The 21881-nt window shown below is 42.3% G+C and overlaps 1 protein-coding gene across 2 annotated transcripts in view; it reads left to right on the plus strand.

Annotated features, from left to right (window-relative positions):
- The first annotated feature begins 18137 nt into the window (after positions 1-18137).
- The window catches only part of ctbp2l (C-terminal binding protein 2, like), a 98395-nt gene continuing 94651 nt past the window's right edge, over positions 18138-21881 (plus strand). Inside the window, exon 1 of one of the 2 annotated variants that reach the window (XM_035145102.2) lies at positions 18138-18517. The gene's annotated coding sequence lies outside the window, so the exon portion shown is untranslated. The remainder of the gene's footprint in view (positions 18518-21881) is intronic. The other variant, XM_035145103.2, reaches the window with a different exon arrangement.

Consider the following 21881-nt stretch of genomic DNA (forward strand, 5'->3'; position numbering starts at 1 on the left):
GATGCAAATTCCTCTTGCGCTGGGTTATGAGGCAGATACAGTATCTCAAAACCTGGGCCCGTTAAACTGAAATGATCTGCAACGCCACACACGGCTGGGGTCGGGCTGTAAAATATCTTATTTTGTCATTTGCTTGAACCGACACTTTAAATCTTTACGGCGTTACACTTTCATAAACCTCGGAGAGAACATTTCCTTTGACCCTCCCTGCCTAATAAACACCACTGCCTTTGAAATGCTGTGTCCTCACTTTGTTAAACAGGGTTTTCCATTTAAAAAAATTGTTTTCCAAGCACAATTTAAAGAGATTGTGCTCCATTAAAACAACATAGAAAAAGCAAATCAGCATGTTTATGATCAACTGACGAAGCCTCTGGTGACTAAAGTAATGATGTATGAAGCGAGGTTGGAGAAAAGGAGGAAGTCAGGTGATGTTAAGTTTGGTATGTTTCAAACTGTCCCTATATAGTAGCACGTTCACAAACAAATGTTAGACTGACTTTACAAATAGTTTCTTCATGTTGACACTAGAGGCCGTACACCAGACATCTGGCTAAGTCGTAGCTATTAGCCAACCCTATGGATGTAGTTGGTTGTAAGTTAGCCATGAAGTGATGCAGGTGAATGAAATCAAATTGATTTAATTTACTGTCCCTCCTCTTCACTTTCCTGTGCCGAGCAACTTTAGTCGCATTCAAGACGTCCACTCTGAGAAAAATGCTGCATTACAGTAAGTGATGGCTTCAGTATAGGTCAAAAACCCATCTCCTCCATGTTAGTGGACCAAACTACTTCACTGCAAAATAAATGTTTCTCAAAGATGGTGATTGATGGTGACTGATGTATGTTCAAGTGTTCTTTTTTCCCCCTGGTACTTTGGAATTTGATTATTTAATGATATAAATACAGGGTTTAATGTCATGATTGACAGCTGAGGCTGACTCACGATTGGTCGAGCATGTGCATTGGCAGGAACTTGTTACCGTGGCACCATCCCCCGATCTTTCCTGCACAGCATAATTGAGCTGCTCTTCAGGATAGGGGGAGGAAGTGGAGACACATCGTTATATACAGTTTATACATGAGTCCAGTGTGAATCTGTGAAACAACTTTGACCATCCCATTTAATGGCTCTGTGAAGTGAAGATTGAAAAATATTAAAAAAAATTACATGACTTTCAACCGAATAATGCAACTTGTTTCCTGCCTTGGAGAGATAAAGGTTACACCTGCAGCCACAGGTCTGCACAGGGATTAGGTCGAGATAGACGAGTCAACAAAACTATGGACTATCACATATCGAACTGATGGTTAACGTTGTTTCTTTAAGCCGTGAGCACAATCATTGCCTAAATTCCCCTCGTTTCCCTGCAGTTGTTTTAGTGCCTAAATCTGTAGCAGGGGTTTGTGCCAGCAGGGGGGCACAAACTGTCCCCGATGATATTTCCTCAGATTTAAGTAACAAAGCTACAGAAAGCATTAGTGAACAGTTTTCACCAGTGCTCCCTGTGACCACTTATATGATTCTAATGTGTAAAGTTGAGTTCCCCTTTTAAGCCTCAGCCAACAATCACTGGGAAATTACCACCATCTCTCAGTATCTGCCACCAGCCCGACCTTCCCCCCCTACGCTCCTGCACGAGGCACCGCAGCTCAAACGCCAGGAGTCGTCTCGAATACATTAATGCTTGTGCTCTTACAGTGTGTGTTTTAAGTGCTTCGGTTCAAGACCTCTCGCACTTAGCGAGGTTACGTTCACATTGTCTGACTGTCTGCATGTGCGAAATTACACAGCACGCGGACGTGCAGGGGAGGCCGACTGTTTCACGGTGATTAGGTGTATCTAGGGTGGTAGGTTTGTGACTACACGTGTGGGTTGGTAGTTGGGGGGGAAACTTGAGACAATACTCCACTTCATGAGCACACACTGCACAGAAGCCCTCCCACACAGCCTTTGTTAAGCCTTCTCTCTTGAGCTGGCACTTCAGCCTCCCCGAGCCCATTGACTCCCACTGGATGCTCTCCACTGCGTTTCCTGGGTGAAATATATGGGGGGCTCCTTAATACTGTAACATCCGTATCCATTCCTTTCACACATGCCCCCCTCTCGGCAAAATGCGGCCAATACAATTTAATCCCATTTGGTAGGCAATTTAAATTCATCCAATTTCACAGATTAAGAGTTGTGGTCTGTGCAAAATGTGGTTTGGTTATACTCTTTATCTTTAATTTCAGATGCACTAACACACAGCACACAACTGGGAAAAAATGTGACAAACTTAATAATTAATTTATGTGTGTATATATATTGTCTGACCTAACCTTTCCTCTTTTGAATCTGTGCCCTAATCTTCATGACGAGCATATACATATTGTTTACATTTTCTATAAGCCAGGCTTATTTCATCCCGGAGACCTTCCTACTGCCAGTGCAGTTTCTATAACAACCATACATCATAATGAAGCAGAGATTCTACATTATTAAATTGCACACAAATGTGCTGCACATACTGATGGGATAGAGGCCGTACGCAGCATCTGCTTTTAATTACAAAGTTAAAACTCTTTTAAAAGGTTCTTTGATCGAGCCGTGAGCCGGGGATCAATGACTGCGTGGAGGCGATTGGCAAGATTAACTGTCTTGAGGCTTCAGTTTTCCGCATCATTGTAATTACCGACATAAACATGTATTCATGTTGGGTGTTTACGCAATTATTAAAAAAAATAAATAAATAAGCATCTCATGAGTGTTTTTGTTAGACTGGCTCTTTTTTTCCCACTTTATAATTTCAACCTCAATGGTCACTCCCGGGTTCCAGTGAGAATCAGCGAAGTTGAACATACAGTAACTTGATGCGTGGCGCAGCTTTTGAGGGTTTGTTTGCTCGATGGGAAATGATGAATGCGTTCGTTTCTTTCGAAGACGCGTAAAACACAAATAGATGCACTGGGTGGGAGGATGAGAGAAATGGGGGAGAAAAAGCCCAACATCTGACTAAAGGGTTCGGTCTGTCGTGTGAAAACCAATGCCGATGGTTTTAATTTACTGACTGCATTAGTCAGCGCCTCTCCAACCAAGCTCGGTGTTGTTTAGTTGGCAGCTGCAAAAGTTATTAATGGTGCAATAACAGGAGGCAAGCCTGGGCACAGAATATTCTATTCTCACTCAGATTGTGTAATGATTTTCCTCAAAAAGGGAGGGCTGCCTCCTATTGCTCATTGCAGGCTTTTTAAATGGAGAAACGGGGGGAGGAGGTGGACAGAGATGCTGCTGCTCGGGTTGATTGACTTAGGCCACGTCTTTGACACTTGGGAATAGGACAGAATGCAAATACGAGATGATTTTCATATATTAATTTGGGTTAGGCCATCTCTAACATTAACTATATCACACCAATTGTTTGAGTTATACGAATTTCACTGGACAGGGACCTTGTTGTGTTGCACATCTTTTAGTGAACAAACTGATTCTGATTTTAAATTGGTGAAATCAGTTGACGCATGGGACCGAAAAACATACAGAGCACCGTGGCTGTTTTCCTCTTTATTAGTAAAAATGTGTATTTTAACCACTTCCTGCACACAAAGCCAATCATAAACACATGGACAGATTTTCATTGTGGATGGTTCGGAAGCATACACAGAGGGGCTAAGGGGAAACCAAGGGCATTAAAACTTTCCCGTTTTGTTGCTAGGCTACAGCAATAAGGGCAAGACGAGTTGGGGATGGGGATCACAGAGAGCCTCTGTAGAACAAACTGTCTGAATTCGGTTCGGCCTTCGCGGTCTAGGCAGAACGCCTCCTTCATGGGCCGACTTTACCGCGTCCTCGGAATCGGCACACAGCTAGCATTTCAGTAGTAGTATTGCGGCTGCAGGTTTCATTCCCCTTGCTGCCTCTCTTCCTCTCCCTCTTTCAAGCATGACCTCTCCTGTCAATAAAGACATAAAATGCCCCCCATGTGAGATGTTGCATAGAGCAGCTGATATTGATGGGGCATGAATAAAGTAAAAGGCACCTTAACCGACCCCCACTTCAGAGTGAAATAAACTTTAAAACCCATCTAAACACACATACACTCAAAGATGAACACTTCCCAATTTCTCTACTTTTAATGTTATTGAGGACAAATCAATACGCATTCAAACCCCCCTCCTTGGTGCATTTTTTTTTTTGCCATAGGCCGCCATATTGATTGTATGCATGAGCCTGCAGAGTTATCACAAGACAAATTGCACGGACTTGAATTTGACAATCCCTTCACGAGGAGCGCTTCATTGATTTCAGGATGGCGGCTCCGTTTGGCTCCTTTACAGGGAAGAGGGGAGGCTGCTCATTGGAGAGAGACACAGCGCGGCTTATTCTAATTGCCTTATTGCCTCATTGTGTCGCGGTGGCAGCTTATGCGGCGCCGTGTCACACAATGAAAGTTAGCGACTGTTTCTCCGATGTACTCCCCCCCGGTTTCCCCCGGCCACGTCTGAGTCCTGTGGGGAATAGCACCGAGCTGCGGCTTTTTCCAAAGGATACGACGTGTCAGCGAAATATGTCCTGCAGTGTGAGGCTTGACACTGCAGTGACAGCACAGCAATTTTTCCCTTCTTGTTTCAGAACAAATTACCAGCAGCGTGACATCAGAGGGCTCATTGTGCACCTAGACTCCCTCCTCACACACACACACACACACACACACACACACACACACACACACACACACACACACACACACACACACACACACACACACACCACTAACTCCCTCTTGTCAGCTCTCCGGGTGGAAGGACGGTCTCGTTGTTATGTCGTCTCCTGTGTGAATGTCACTGGGGTTTCGTGTCTTTGATACTTTGAAAAACTTCCAAAATGTGAGGCAGTAGAGTCTGGTCTCATTTGACACAACTATATCAACTATCTCTCTTTGCCTTTTGCAGCTTTCTTTATTTTTCCTTATTCAGGACTTTTGCAATGCCCGTTCTAAACCTGCCTGTTTGGAATGGGCTGTTCTTTTGTCCTGTGTTGATGCTCCAGAGCTACTTCCTTATTCCTTGTCATTAGTAAGTCCTCCTCCAGCTCTTCTACAATAAACTTTTGTATTGTTTGTGTTCTGGATGTTGTGTGCAGAGCTTTTTATAAACAGTCAATAGTGCAGAGTGAAGTTAGAAAACTTTGCTGTCATCCTACCTGGTTTATCTGCAATTTATTTTTCTCCATACATTGCATGTCGGCTATTTCACACGCTCAGTGTGAAGCATTGCAACGAAAAAAACGAATGTTGCGCTTTACCTTTTTAAGCTTATCGCTAAAGAGGAAGTGATGAATATCTATGAATCTTGTTTCTATGACGGAAATCAGCTCGACACCTGTGAATGTCCGTGTCAGTCCGATATGATAAAATAAGAATAATCATGTTATCAAAAGGATCTAGTGGCGATTCTGACCTGCGGTTTGACTCCAATTTGATTCTGCTCTTCCTTTTTTTTAAAAAAAATTACACATATCAAGTGTGAAGCCGATAAGATGAACGGTTCATAGGTAGATGCCATAAATATAGGCTCATCTTCATTGAAGTTTTCATTTACTTTAAATTCTTCTCTATAAATTAATATACATCCCAAATCATTTTTCCCATTACAACGTTGACAGGGAGGTAAGCAGCAGATACGGCAACCACAGACAACAGAGTGGAGGGTCTGATATTGTGGGACACTGTGCACCAGCATGTGATTCAATGCAGTTCACCTGCGGGGTGAAGAGTTAATCCAGAGCTCCGAGACACAGCACACATGCGTCTCTTGTTTACTTTCCTGCCTGCATCACATTGGCCACATCCAACCACGTTTCTCCCTCTGCAGAAAGTAGCATTTGTCCGCACCCTCTTTTTCTCTCTTTTCCTCTGGGTTTTGAGGCGCTCGGTGAAAAGGAGAAGCGAATCCACCGCTTTGCCTCCATTTTCCCCTGTGTGGAATAAAGCATGCATTTTTTTGAGGGGGAGTACTGTCATGCATCACACACCAGGAGGAGCGGGGAAACAAACAGGGCCAGATTCATCAAACAGACGGAGTTGCTCAGCAGGGCGGGGGAGTGTGGGGGAACTTGGGTGTTAATCAAAGTTGAACAGCTCAACTCGTTTTATTCCAATAGGGGAGAAGGGGAAGGATTGGAGGGGAGGAACACTGCGGATCACATATTCTCTCTGTCCTGCAAAAATGAATAGAACATTTTTTGGGGCTGACAAAATATCGTGTGATGAGATATTGCAACATAAAAGTCTACGGATATGGAAAATTGTGCCGTTTTCTTCTCGCACCAACTGTGGTTCAAGTTACAAGAAATTAAGCGAGCACAGCTGATTGTGTGTACCCCCAGTTTTGCATATTTCCAGCTTGTTTTTAAATACGCTGTGTGCCACCAAGTCACTCTGGCTTATTTGTTTTTTAAGTCCTGCAGACTTTGATGTGGCCTGTAATCTTGTCCCGTCTATTAGGATATTCAGATCGAAGCAGAGCGCAAATTAGCCGAGAAGCTATTTTTTTGGAATATTCCGCAGCTCCTAATTGGATGAATGGATTTATTTTGTTTTTTTTGGAACAAACACGGCGAGGCTTGTATTTTATCTCCACGGGCCCCTCATCCTGCTTCCCCACCCACTCACCAGATTGATTGTATCTAATACCAGACAATGGCATCAATGAATTCTAGTAGTTTTTTCCCCCCCTCTCCTGGGCAGACAAGAAAGAGGATCATTTGCATGCAGGTGACATGTTCAAACGGGGCAAGGCGAGATGAATCAAAATGCAACTCAACAGTTTCCTAATGCATTGACCTAATTATGGGCCCATCTTCCTGCCTTCCCTTTTTCCCCCCTGCACGGGCTACTCATATTTCATTCAAACATATTCAGGATTGGTTTTGATGAAAAAAAAGTCTCGGCTGATTCACTGATTTGCTGTAGTTTTGCTGACTTCAATTGAATTTAAATGGAAGATTCAATATATATTAAAAAAGAGAAAATGCTTCTACTAACCATACGTCGAGCATAGACCAGATGAACCTTTTCTTTTATTGATCCGCTCTATTAGTGAGTACTTCCTATTCAGGATGCTTTTAAGGTTGGACATATCGCCTTACATCCTCATCCTGACCACGGTAACCACAACATAAAAAAGCCGGTGGGCAGGAGGCGTCGCTCGTGGAGCCCAAACAAGCATCAAAGAGTCAAGATGGTGCAGCGTTGATCCCTGAGGAAATTTAAATCATGTTTATAGGAAATAACTTTGATCGCCGAACAGATGCAGAGCTACACCTAGATGGACGTGTGCACATGAGGGAGAAAACATTGATAAAAGTGAAATATCAAGTCTGGTCAGTAAAATACAGGTGACTCGCTGTTGCACAGGTCATTGATTTATTCTCTGAACAATGTAGGAAACCAAATGAACAAATAGTTCAGTGTGGTTGTTCATTTGTCATATTTCATGAATGAAAAAGGAGCATGAAGAAAAATGTCCCGTCTTCTCACATATCACATAACAAATGAATTATACATGAATCAATAGTTGTTTCACTAGTTTTTCTTAACAGACTTTTTTAAATTGAGTAATATTTGACATTTAAATCATTGTCCAGACAATTCCTCAGTTTCACGAGATAAACAGAAATTCATATCTGGGTCGATTGGTTCATATGAAATTTTTAAACTTCCTTCTCTGATCCTCGTCATTTGATGTTAACCCTCAGGAGTCGCCAATCACATTCGAGATGTCACAGCGTAAACACAGAGCCACGTGGAGCGCTAGTTTCAAATTCAGTTGAAAGTGCTGACTTGAAACCATGTGCTACCTTTTGTTTGGCGTTGATAGGCCAAGTAGAACTGGAGATATGATAGTAAAGGTATGTAAGATAAGATGGTGCAGGCCTCTAATTGAGTACGTAAAGTGTTTTGACAAGTTGCATAGCTATAAAGGAAAAAATACTCTTTGACTTCAGATGCTTTTTATTTCAAATGGGTGAATATTGCTTGATGTTGAATCTGTTTTACAACTAAATCTTCACATTTACAACCTGCATTTAGATGTTCAACTTTGAAAATGCTTCATTGAGCATGTGTGTGGTCATATAATAAAAAAAAAAACATGATCCATATCGGATTTTATGTGTTTTTGTGTATTTGGGGTCCAATATTGATATACTATGTCAAAGTGGTGCTGAAAAAAAAGATACCAAACAATAAAACATTTTTATGTGGAATACAAAGGCAAATTCAAAGCTGTGAAAAAACCCACTGAACTAACTAGTCTAGTTCTTCGAATGTAAACAGCTTCTGTAGACGGCAGGTAGAACAGTATTCATTCTAACTTTAGATTAACTCATATTCCACTCAGACCTGATGTCATTCTGCAGCTCTATTTGCTTTGTGGAGCAGTTATAGCAAATGACAATCTACTCACATTGATCCGAAGGTTGTAATACCCCATCACTGATTTAAAATAAAACAGACTCATACCATGTTCTGTGAGTCTAAAATGAGAAGAAGGGCAGCTGAGAAATAAAAACAGAATGTTTCCGTCATTGCTGCCAGCCGGCTGATGGGTTGATGCTGAAATGAGAATGACCTAATCATACTTCCAGCCAAATCATCATAAATGACACGATATTAACTCTGCCAGGCAGCTTTGTATATTTTTGTTCCCTCTTTGGGTAGTTCGCCATTTTGCTTTAGTTTGTGGTTCTGTGCCCTTGTTATCTGGCCCTTCAGACTCTCACTGTGAGGCAGAGGAGCAGAAAGATGGCAGTAATTCATTTTGTGCCACGCCACAGGCAAGGCTCTCCCCCCCCTCCCCCCTTCTGCTCATTACCTCCAGACCAGACTCAGTGTCTCAGCAGGACACCACTCCCTTCTGCTCTGGCCCAGACCCACCGTACTCCAGGGGGCTGAGGTTAGTGGACAACCCACTTCAGATTCTGTCAGCGCCACCCGCAAGCATCCGGGGTACTCCACTCCGACTCCAGGAAAACTGTAAAAAAAAAAAAAGGATGGCAGCCTCACAGTCAGTCTGAGGAAGCAGTGACTGGTTTTTCTCTGTCTTCATCCAAAATAAAAAACTCACACTACCCACTACTAGGAAGCATCTGTTTGGAAATATTCCTAGAATACAAAGAACCCATTAGGGGAAAACTTGTGTTTTACAAATTGTGACTTAAAGATGAGTAGATTTGAGTTAACAATTCTTCATTAAAAATACTTTGTTTTGTTGACTTATGTTCTTACATTATCTAAAATATTTCCCCAATTTTATACAAAGTAACGGGATATTTAATTTTGCCTGTTGATTGTGTCATACCTGCTTTACCCATGATTTTGCCTGTGACAAAGGAAAAACCCACTGCTAGCCAGTTAGCCAGTAACGTAGATTTTCATCGGCAATGGTGTCCAAGACAACAACTCCCATGATCCCCCGCTGCTTCACAACATAATCAAAACAAAGTATTTTGTTAATGTCTTGATTGCACCCCTAGAGGCCGAAGTTAAATATTGTACCTTTAATGAGTTAAGATAATTTTCATATAGTCAAAGATAAGTTGATTAATAGATACAGACAATACATTTATTGTAATTAACTTTGAAAAGTCATATATAATGTCATTATAATCATGAAAGTTATGACAATAAGACATAAGTTGACCTTCAAGCTGTTTGAAAAATGTTAAATCAGACTTGTTTGCACAACAAAAGCCCCAATGCCTGGCAATTTAGCTCATAGGCAATATTCCAAAAATATCTCAGTGGTCTATTATGGTTTACTGTTTCATCTTCACGGAAATGGTTCATTGCTTCTTTGAGGTAAATTATTCTGCCTGGGAAAAGGCATAAGTTTCAATTACAGCCCAGTGTTTTTAAATGAGGAGACACACATCAAATCCAAGACGCGCGGATGTTTATGAGTTAGAGTGGTATGATGGAAAAAGCCCTTTTTTTTCTCCTCGCAATGTTGCCACAATACCTAATTTGCTCCCCTGGCAAGCATTTGAGTTTGGTTTTTATCTTTATTTTGACATGTTGTTGTTCATGAGGAGAGCAGAATAAATATCCCATTAACAGGCTCTTTCCTATCTGCCTACATAAATCACTGACATGGAAATGAAACTGTTCTGTCAAAACAGGAGATGGATAGAGGAATACAAATGCAAAAAACCTTACACACACATTCATCCCCTCCACTCCGCTCCCCTGTTCCACATAAAGGCACTACAGCAATTGGAACAACTTCTGAATAGACAATTAGGAATTCAACAAAAGTCTGAAGTGATTTAAAGGAGGGGGGGGGGAAATCCATCTGAGAGGACTCTTGTACATAATTACATCTGAGCTGCATTCTTCTCACAGGACAGCAGCTCCAGCTAATCAATGCGGGGCCAAGTCGTCGATTCTTTGTTTAAGTGTGACAAAACCATGGATTTCTGATTACTGTGACAACAATTTTATTTGTCTCTCAGTTGTGCAAGTGTTGGATCATGGATAATATTTTTTTCCTGGCTGACGTGCAGCTGTCAGTTAAAAACTTACAAGACCCCAACCAAGAGTTTGACATTTTTCTCTTAATGTTACGTTTAATAATTGTGTTATGGCTGCAAATACCCTGGGATTTCAACTTCATGTCAGGGAGATCTTACTCCGTCAGTTTCAAATGGCTGATGGTTCTAAACACTACAATACCCATAAGCCTCGACCTCTGTTGCTATGGAGAAGACGCCAGTCAGAGCTGTAAATTGTGAAGCTAAAGTTAAAGGTGCTCTATAGGAACATTTTAGGAAACCATAGCAACAGGGCTTGCTACTCTCACCATTGAAGTGGAATTACATTAATCTGACTACTTGATCGCCACCTGGTTGCCGGCTGCAGTCTAGGTCATAAACCCTGCCTCCTCCATGGTAGTGGTTGGGACATGGACTAAACTAAAACAAATTTTGATTTAGTACATTGACATTTACATTTCCTAACTAGGTTAATAGAGTATATAATGTTACAATTAAGTTTCCTTCAAAACGTATTTACTGTTGCACAGCTGCGTTGACAGGGTTATTGCCACTAACTTATCTAATCTTTTTCAATGGATTTCCCTTACATATTCCTATTAACATCCAAAATACGCTCATCAACAACAGCGCTCAAACTCATATCGCTCGTCCAGGAGCATGTAATCATTGATCTCTGTCCCCCTTTGCCCTTTGTTCAAGATAAACTCCCAGAATGACCCGATACTTTGACACGAGGGTGTGCTTCTCAAATCACAGCCCATTGTTCCACATACCCCCGAGGAGCAGCTGACATGTACTCACTTAAATCTATCACATCCTCTCAGCACTCGTCTCTATGCTTCTGTCACTGCTTCTCTCCCTCTTTCTGTTTTTTGGGGCAAACTTTGGCCCGTATCATATATTTATCTACAGATATGACCCAGTCTGAGCGTTGGTTGGGCGTAATCAGCCCAGTGATGATGCCTATGGAGCCCACGAGGAGCTTGAATCCTTTTGAGGAGCAGGAAATATGACTCCATTGAGGTCTGATCCTTATGTGGCCCTGCAGCCGGCAAACCTAGATATAAACAAAGCACTTAATTGAGATAAGTAGCTGCATTTACCTAATCTTGGCTGCTTTTGGTCGTGTACCAGTAATTATAATATCACTCCACAATTTGCAGGTATACTTGAAGTAAATGCGGAGTGTTGATGAAGTAGCTGAAGCATAATGCTGATAACACCAGTGATTGGCTAGAACACGAGCCCGTTTGATCCCTCTTGAAGTTTGAGAATTGTGCATGAAATTCATGTTTTATTCATTTTCTCACAGAATTTTCTTTTTGGAGCTACTTTTCATCCGACTGAAAAAGATAATCTATGTTTTTTCTTTTCTTTTTTTGTGTGTGTGTGCGCAAAGGACAAAAAGTCTAAAAAGTAACTCCTACCAGCAGGAAAATGTTCAATAAAAGCAACTCTGGTAAATTGTGTTGCAGCAGAGGGGAGAAAGCACAACGTGGCTTTCACCAACAAACGCGGAGGATTAAGTAAGTTTCCCTTTGAGAAATTAACTACTGCGCAAAGTGGAGATAAAAGAAGAGACAGAATAACGAGGCCTGTTTGCCTATTCAGAGGGTTTAGCTGTGTATTAAAAATCATAGCGTTAAGCTTCCTGACAGATGCTAATGAAGTGATGTTTACATTTTTGATTCGCTGCCTAAACAAAGATAAGACGTGCTCCTCGGGAAAAAAAAAAAAAACAGCAAGCCCCGCAATCCAAACACATCCATTGAGCCTGTCACCGAAAGACATGACAGCTTTCTTCTCCGCTAACGACAATGAGCGACTCATTTCCATATTAATGAGAGGGAAAAGAAAAGCAAGTGGATTGGGTGGGGTGGGCTGTGGGCGGGGGCGAGCACGGAGGGGGTGATGTTGCGTCTTGTTGTCTTGTCACCTATTGACAAAGTCTTCAAATGGGTTGTTAATGACCGGCCTGAGAACACAGGGAGCAGCCTGTGGAGTAATCATATCAACACGTTGCGTACGCACATCCACACCGTCGCCTCCTATACGCCGTTTGCTCTTGCGTAAATATTTGGCATTGTTGACACACACACACACACGCACATGCACGGAAGACTGATATGCACAGAACACATGAACACTCGCCCATCCATTAAAAAAACACATACACACAGCACTTAACATCTCCTACAATGAGAGACATCCTCGTCCCACAGGAAGCTGATGTCTCCAATTCGCCCAAAGGGTAAAACCAAAATTAGAAGCTCAAGAGTACTCTGGGCCAACTCTAAAGAGGAGGAGGGGGTGAAAAACATCTGTTATATACCACAGTATTTACTCCTCATAACCTCTAAAACAAAGTGCTGTCACCCTAACCTGCAAGATGAATGTCTTTTTTTAATGCAAAAACCATACAGACTTGAGATTTGGACTCGAGTCAGACTCAAATGTAGCAGCTGTCAGTTCATTTAGCAGTCACGTGACAACAGTTGTGTAATGTGTTCTTTGACACTTGAGGGTCACACGGGGAGTTTTCTATTAACCTGAGCGACGTCAGCAGGAAGAGAGAAAACATGTTCAGCTTGTTTCATTTCAAAGGTTGACATATTTCAGTCTCTGCTGCATCAATTATTATCGTCCTTTTTCAAATTGTCTCTCTACTGAATCATTAAAAAACAACGTCAAAAAGACAAACAAATAGGGGTTGAAATAAATACATAAAAAGATGAGACCAATATGAACATATCTTTTAATGGAAAATTATTCAAATGTCTTGTTAATTGTCAGCGTTCAAACACCCTGACTTACAATTTGCTGCTTACATTTTTATTTCTGATAAATACAAACAGATTCAAACTTGGGTCCCAACATGTCCCAGACTGAATAGGAGCTGAATATTCATCCCCACATTCTGCGTATGCTTGTGATTCTCCGAGGCATTTATCCTAACACTTGACTCTGAGAGGCTTCTCCAAGACATAATCTTCCAGTTCATAGTGCATGTCATTAGCCTCCTAAATTACAAACATCATTAGGAGAATTGATTCAACTTAGCCTCCTGGGGGGCTTCAGTCTGCTGCGCCGACATGGTGGGAGCTCATTTTGAGTTTGGTGTCAATCCCATTTCACAAGTTCAAGCGGACCAATTGGGGGTCTGAGCTGTTCGCCCCCTCTTTATCCCTGCACGGTGAGGCCCTGCCTCCTCATTAGCAACAAAAAAGAGTAGACTCCCTGTGTGTGTGTGTGTGTGTGTGTGTGTGTGTGTGTGTGTGTGTGTGTGTGTGTGTGTGTGTGTGTGTGTGTGTGTGTGTGTGTGTGTGTGTGTGCGTGTGCGTGTGTGTGTGTGTCATACATGCTGGGTATGTTTCAGATGAAGTCATTATTGTGGCACACTGACCTCTGCAACAACCTCCAATGCCACACTAATGTGTGTGGGGGTGGGGGTTTGGGGGCTCATACCCTGTGTGCACTCTGTATATACACCCTAGTTGGACAATGCTAACTTATTTTAATTTAGTATTAATGACATGTCATCATGTAATCATCATGAAGTCATTTATTCAATACGATGACAAATTATTGGTTAATCTAAACAAGCTTAAGATGGTCCCTCTAAACTTATTAATCACAAAAGTTATACATTATGCTACATTATATGTCACTCCTACAACATGATCATTCATGATTTTTCAATCTATATAAGATCAAGTCCGAAAAATGATTTTTGAATTATATGTATGACGACATTTTCTGACTCCACGCCACTTATCATATGACACATGATGGGGAATAACTTTCTGATAAATATAAGCTTCAGACTGTCTTGTTCAGATGTATTTGCCGCTATATCTTCAAAAGTCAATCATCCTGAGATACCCTCCCAAGTAACACTAACTCCAAGTTTGGTGAAAATCCGTCCATGTGTTGTTAAGTTATTTTGTAAGCACACACAAGCATTCACACAGAAATGCACAAGAGTAAAAACAATCCTCTGTTTATGGCTAAACTGCTGCACAGGGTGTGTGGGGGTTGAGGGGGGTTGAGGGGCTCTGCAGAGTGGGAGCAGAGTGCCAAGGGAAAGCAACTGTGGTTTAAGTGGGGAAACGACAAACAGGAAAACGGCTTCACAGCAGGAGCAAAACATCAAAATTTGAACAAATTCGCCCCTCGAATCCTAATGCAACATGGTCCTTGTATCCCGGAGCTGGCGCTAATTCCAGCAGCATATAACAAACATGAAGGGGGTGGTGTGCCTTCAATAATTCATCTGGAGATTGATAGATGTGTGTCTTCAGAGACCGCAGTGTGGATAGTATGTATGCTCGGCTCTCCGCAGAGACTCGCTGCTGGCTCCTGCCTGTGAATTTGTGAGTATGGAGATCGGGGTCAGAGTTCAGAATTGGAAGGTCTGATACGGCGTTGCATTGAGCCGGTACCTTCTCGTCTAATAGGATGGCACAAATCCCTTCAATACTCCAGACACCGCTCCATCTCCAGCAAAGTGTTTCATATCGATGCGGCGGTGGATTGAGTGTGGACTTTAGGGCTCATGCAGCGATGGTTTTGCATGTTGGAAAATAACAAAGCAACGTCTCGCTCGCTGACAAATGCTGCGAGATGGTTGATTCTTAAGAGTTAAGCATCATAAGAGAATAAAATATTAGTGCTGGCTTTGATTAAGCTCCAGATCTCAGTTGAGGAAACAGAATATTCTCACAGAGCACATGAGCAGAGGGAGTGGAAAAGATTTCCAAATTTTTTTCTTCAATGACTCACATTATGTTTTTAACAATGCGAAGGAACGAGAGGAGGGAGCTTTTAAAGGTCATCTAAATGTTGGTGCCCTCACTTAGAAGCCATCTTTTTCTTCAGTGTCTGAAATCGCCAGTCTCTGTCAACAATATACAATCAGTCACAAACATCAATAAAATCATGGCTGTGAAATTCAAGAACAATTTTCGCCACATCCATTTTCTGCCCAATTATCCCACTGAGGGGTTGATTTGTCTTTTTGTTCTATACACAGGACAAACCCCCCCCCGTCTAACCAGTGTTCTGACGGGAGGTGGACGACAGTTGATGGACTGATCAATGGACGGGCATATGGAGGCAAGGCAGAATGTAGATAAATGTGAAGTGGAAAGTGAGATATAGATAAATGATCTCACTGAGCGCCCTGTCTGGCAGCTCACATGCTCCGCTGCCATTTGCCATACCTCATTGAGTGACAGCGCGGAATACAGAAATGAGCCTGAAAACGTAGAAAAGCCGCAGTGGTCGCCTGCGTCTGCCGCAGGACCACTCTTCCAAATGAATATCGGAGGCAAACCCTTCATGGATTAATGTAATGATGTGGATCAATGCTTGTTCTTTGTGCAACAAATTCCAAGAAAGGGCAGTAAAATCAGTCATGTGATGTCATCCGTGACCCCCCGTGTATCCACAAAGCACTTATGGGGGTCACGTGCTTTGTCTTGTCAAATCGATTGCGCATGGGTGACTCCGCTATGCACAACACGGTAAAACTATACAGTTGTCCTCAAAAGTTTTGGCACCCCCCCCGGGCAAATTCCACAATCGAAGGGAGTGAAAATGAACTGTGCAGCAAACTGACACACAGCTGATATTTAGTGGAATCCGTTCTTCTCTCTGTCCATGCAACTCCACCCACGTGCTTAGCAGTTGGTGCTCCCTTCCTTTTTTCTCCAAACACACCATTCGTGAATGTGGCCAAAGAGTTCAGTCTTCACCTCATCTATCCATGACACTTGTGTTCAGAGCGATTCCGACTTATCCAGATGTCGGCACGTACACTGCAGGGACTTGTGTGATGAGGTCACAGTGAAGGTGTAACCAACAGATTGTTTTTTCAAATCTTGACTTGACTTGACCAGTTACCCTTGACTGTCATTTCTAAAAATTGTATTGCCTCTTTTGATTTTCCCGGGTTATGTCCACACTAGTTGCATCACCTTTGCTTTGTTTACGCCTGGCCTCAAGACTTCTCCAGAGCTTTTGAGTGTCTAAAAATAAAGAACTTTCGAAACGCTGAAGGCTGTTGAAGTTTGAAAGGGCAGAAATGGAGACCTCTGGCAACATTGCCGCTGTGACCCGCATTCGCTCGACTACCAGGACTGAATGCAAGAAGTGGACGAAGCCTCAGTCACTTTGTCAGTCAGAGGTGTCTGTGGTTTGAAGAGTCAGAGGTTTTAAAAGCTATAGAAATTCTAATCTAAGTGCACAAACTTTGGTGTTGCTGAATTTAACAGTCTGCCCTTACAGTAACCACAGCATTCCTTGAAGATGAATCACTGTGGAGAAATCAAAGAAACTCCTAACATAATCAATATCAGGTAATCGTGACTCTTACAATTGGTCTGTGAGGAATTCTCCGTGTACAGCGCAAATAAATTCAACCTTTTACAAGACACTCTCACGTGCCTGTGCTATTTTATGGGCTTTCATCCTGATGTTATCATTTCAAACAAGAACCATTATTAATGTTGAACAAAGCACAGATATCACAGGCTTGTATAGACCTGTGTGACATCTGAGTATACCGTTATAGCTGTACCATGAATTATAGATTCACATGAGCACTGCTGACATGTACATTATTCCATGTAGGACAATTAAAGTGCTTGTTTATCCATATCTCTCTCTCAATCCCTCAGTTTTCCAGGTATTCCAGGTTTAAAACACCTGCTCACGGAGGGTGAGTGAAATAAAGTGCTTCTACTATTTGCGTGCGGCAGGAATGTGAGCTTTTGTCAACTGGATTGGTTGGAATTTCAACCCTTATATTTTATACTTGGGCCTGTACTGTATGTCCATGAAAAGAGTGTAAAGAAGAGGTTTCTTAGACGTTGTGGCGCTATCGCAGCAACATGTCTTTCAGGAAACAATGTCTCACACGCTTTAAGTAATCCACAGACCTAACCGTCAACATTGGGAGCGGGGCTTTGATTAAAAAGGCAAAAAGTTTCCCATTCACAATAAGATTTGAGGATTATGCAGCGTAAGAGGGGAGATTTGGGAACATTTCCCGGGAAGACGGGGTTATTTTCTTTTCTGACATCCTTCAATGTTGTGAACGGAAAAAAAATGAAAAGTCCAATCACTTCTGTTGCTATAGCGTAAAGACGGATTACTATTATTAAAGCTTATTGGCACATGGAATGAGGTTAAGTCCGAAAAATATTGCGTGATCTGGGTGAATTTGTTCTTTCAGAAGATTTCCTCTGATAAATAATGATAAAATGACTAAAACAAAGATTTCCCATTTGATCACATAATATTTTACTAAGCATGTGAACAGAAGGTGTGTGTGTGTGTGTGTGTGTGTGTGTGTGTGTGTGTGTGTGTGTGTGTGTGTGTGTGTGTGTGTGTGTGTGTGTGTGTGTGTGTGTGTGTGTGTGTGTTGGAGAAGTGGAGGAGGAGGAGGAGGGGCGTGATTCTTCTTCTTCTTGGTTTATGTCATTGGTTTAAACGACCCAAGACCCCGCCTTGATAAAGAAGAGGGGGGGAAAGAGAGTGAGACTCAGTGTGACTACAGCCAAAGACAGGGGGAGAAAAAGAGAGAGAGGGAGGGAGAGAGAGAGAGAGGGAGGAAAAAAATAAAGCAGCGAAACAGTTGGACAGACACCTACTCGGCGTTTACGCTCGCCTCGGTCGTAATTTGCGTAAACAAGGACGCGCATGAACACATTGTAGCCTCTGTGCCCTGGTGGGTTACCACTCGGTCGTTTCTTTGCAGAATAAAAAGAAAGAAAAGCAGGAAAAGAAGGAGGAGGAGGAGGAGGAGGAGGAGACGTGTTCGCGGCGCACGGAGGATTAACAAGGTGGAATCAGAGTCTACTCCCCAAATCTTCCACAGGCTCTGCCCCGGAGCGGATGATGCTGCCGCCGACGTGCGCGTAAAAGAAGTCGGGGCTTTTTTTCCCAACTTGACGACCAGACCCTCCAATCATCCAGGTAGGAGCCGCATTACTGAGCACGTTTTTAGTTCAGCTTTTGACCGTGACGAGCTGCTGTTCCCTTCGGTTCCCCGGGTCCGCATACGCGAGCTCGCCTTGACCATGTGTGTGTCCACCTTACTGCGCCATGAAGATGGGAGAGGGGGAACGGGCGGGGGGGGGGCGTTATCTCGGTCCACGTAAGATAAAAACCTGGTATTAAGTGTCAAATGTTTGGCACGGATAGTAAATAGCCCGTGTCCCCCCCCCCTCCAGCGCTGCCCTCACCTTTACCTCACAAGGGTATTCTGCTAGGACTTGGCATTGTTCTTTCACGCATCGAGAGATCCCCGTTCGCTGAGAGTGTGTTGGTTCAAAGAAAAATAGGAAGTGCATTGTTATTATTATTTTTTGTTTGTGCATACTGTATGTGTGTATGAGAGGCCATTTGTGCATAAATCCTCCAATATTCACACTTGACCCGAGTCGGAACAATGTTGTGAAAGATGTCATCATGTGTAATCTCCAGACATGCATCTTTAAAAAAAAAAAGAAATGATCACAGGACAAGTCATCACATTGTAGCACATCTGCTGTCCAAGCTGCATCACAGTCTCACTGACCTTTTTGCATCCAGCACCATTTTTTCATTGTAGAACACCAGAGGCTACGAAAAACTTTTTTCCCGATCCCATTCGTCCCCACCTGGAAGGAGTGTGGAGTTAAAAGGATCTCTGCAGGTGCTCGAATCCGGCACAGTGCTACAGAGTTAGGAGCTTGTCAACATAAACGCTCATCCCCCTGAGGCCTCTTGTTCTCAAGTGAGTGACATGCAAGTGAAACTGACCCTACTGCTCTTTCCTTGTGTTTTCTTGGGATGCCCCCACCGTGAACCCCCCCCCCACGAAAGCTCCAGGGTGTCACTTTAAAAAACCCCAGAAGGGAAATAACAGACAGTTTTTTGGAGTCATGCTTCAATCATTCAAACAAACTTTATTTGTGTAGCACCTTTTATACAGGTTATTGACTGATGAGCCAAGAATAAAAATACTGACAATTAAATATTATAAAATAGATTTAAAAAGGCTACACATCATTTTATTTATTTTTTAAAGTGCAAGAAATCGAATCAATACACTCAATGAAATGGTATAAAAACACATTAACATTAATAATATTAATGAAAGGATACAATTTAAAACGTTTTCACACGTGAAAGTCCAGACCAAGGTCCGAACCAAGGCTCATGTTTGTTATATTGTTTACATTTCATGCATTGCTTTGGTTTCCCATTGCAGTTAAGGGGGCGGAGTAAAGACTTCTGCATGACACATGTACATCCTGTCGTCAGCCCCTACGTAGGATGTGTCTCCTACTTGGCATTGATTAGTTTGTAGACGGGCGTGCGTCTGACGTTGGCACGTTGTCAATCCAGTTACTAACTTTTTTTGAATAAAGTGCATAGAAAAAAGTAGTCTCTCCGTTTCAATGGAGAACATGAATGAACCAGTTCACTTTGTAAATTTTTTTTCCCACTGTGATACCGTTATGCTTTTACAAACGTTCTGTCTTTCAAACATATCGTTGGAGGCAAAGACTACAAGCAACCCTTCAAAAAACACTTCGGCTTCTTTTTCTTCTTCTATTGTTTAAACTTCCTGCAGTTGGTCCAAACTATTGTTTTCACTCTGCAAACAAACCCAACCATGGTTCAGTTTGATGTGGAAAGAGACCACCTTCTTTTGGTTTGTAAAAATTTTGGTCAGTTGGTCCTGACATCTGTTTTAGGCCACTTTCACACCTGTTTTCTTGATTTGGATTAAACTGAAAAGTCTGAATGTTAGGACCAAACAAGGAAGGTGTGAAATCCCCCATAGATGGAATAAAATAATGTCTATAAAACGTACAAAGCCAGGCCAAAGAAATGGGTTCATTTCTATTTTACACTTTTCAGAATTTGACTCTTGGTTATAGTCACAGAGCTGATTAAACTTTTTTTTAACGATGAGGCTTTAGCGCCACCGCAGATTGTGTAAACTTAAGAAATGAGTCAGGAAAGTGCATCATCGTATGTTTACAGTCGCCGTCGTGTGCTGACACTGTATGAATGAGCTGCTAATTGCCTCGTGTTAACTTGTTAATTACACACACTAAAGTATTCTTACACATTATTGGGCTAATTAATTTACTGATTACTGAGAAAACATGACAACAGGACACATGTTGGATTAATGAAGAACTAGAGTTTTCTTAATTTATTTTTTTCTCGTTAACTAAGATAATTTCTGTACTCATGGTAAAACCGATTAAGAAAGTGATGTTGTTTGAATTGATGAGAGAATTTTTAACCTTGATTTTTTTTCTTATACATTTTTTTTATACAAGTCAGTCACAATCTAGCAAAGTTAACAACAAGATGATTTATTTGATGCCTGAGAGCTGAACAGGTGATGACCTCGGTAAAGCAGCTCTTTGTCTGTCTTATGGGCGATCATGTGTCTGTATTAATGAGGCTGGTGTGTGTGTGTGTGTGTGTGTGTGTGTGGGTGTGTCTGTGCCTGCAGGAATATAAGGCCACTGCTACAGATGTGTTGTTGGCCATTGTTAAGGAAGCGTTTAAGATGCTGGGCAGCTTGGCACAACAGAGCTCCCTTGTCGGAAAGCTCCATTAAAACTGCTCCGGTCACAAGCGCGGCAGGAAAGTGGCCATAACACTGAGCGCTGTTCTTTTTCCTCACATGCCAGGTACGTTCACAATCACTACTGGTCCACGGTGTATTTTTTTCTCTTCCTCCAGACAGTCAAGACTTCATTCATAATCAACAAACTTGCCATACATAAGTTAAGATGGCACCATTTTTCTCCCCCTTCCATTTTTCCCCGCTTACCTTCCCCCAATTGCGAGGCGGTGTTATAATTTAGAATGGGCACTGTTGTGTTTCCAGGGAGGAAATTGAACAGACTCAGTTAGCCGACCCCGTGAAGAGCCTGCCCTCTGCCATCCTCTCCCGTGTTGCCGAGCAGCACCCTATCACTCAAGGCAATTGAATGTCTCTGAGGGGACCTCTGTTAGCCCCGTGCAATATTTATTACCATCCATCATCCCGAGACGCTCACTCTAAGGGTGAATAACAGTGGCCGCTAAGTTCTGTGTTAAAAAGTTCACCCTTTCGCCAGTGACCATTAGGAGGGATTTATGGGAGCAGCTTCCCTGGAAGTGCTGGGGAAGAGAGACGGGGAATGTTTCAGTCGCTGCTTATACCTGCTGGGCTGTGGTACCAAATATGTCATGGAAGAAATTCTTACTGGTGCTGTGTTGGAGAGCTACCTGGACTTTTTCATCTCTTTTTCTTTTTCTTGTCCCCTCAACAAGTGTAACTGCT

The sequence above is a fragment of the Hippoglossus stenolepis genome, chromosome 21 (genome assembly GCF_022539355.2).
Source record: "Hippoglossus stenolepis isolate QCI-W04-F060 chromosome 21, HSTE1.2, whole genome shotgun sequence".
Taxonomy (NCBI): domain Eukaryota; kingdom Metazoa; phylum Chordata; class Actinopteri; order Pleuronectiformes; family Pleuronectidae; genus Hippoglossus; species Hippoglossus stenolepis.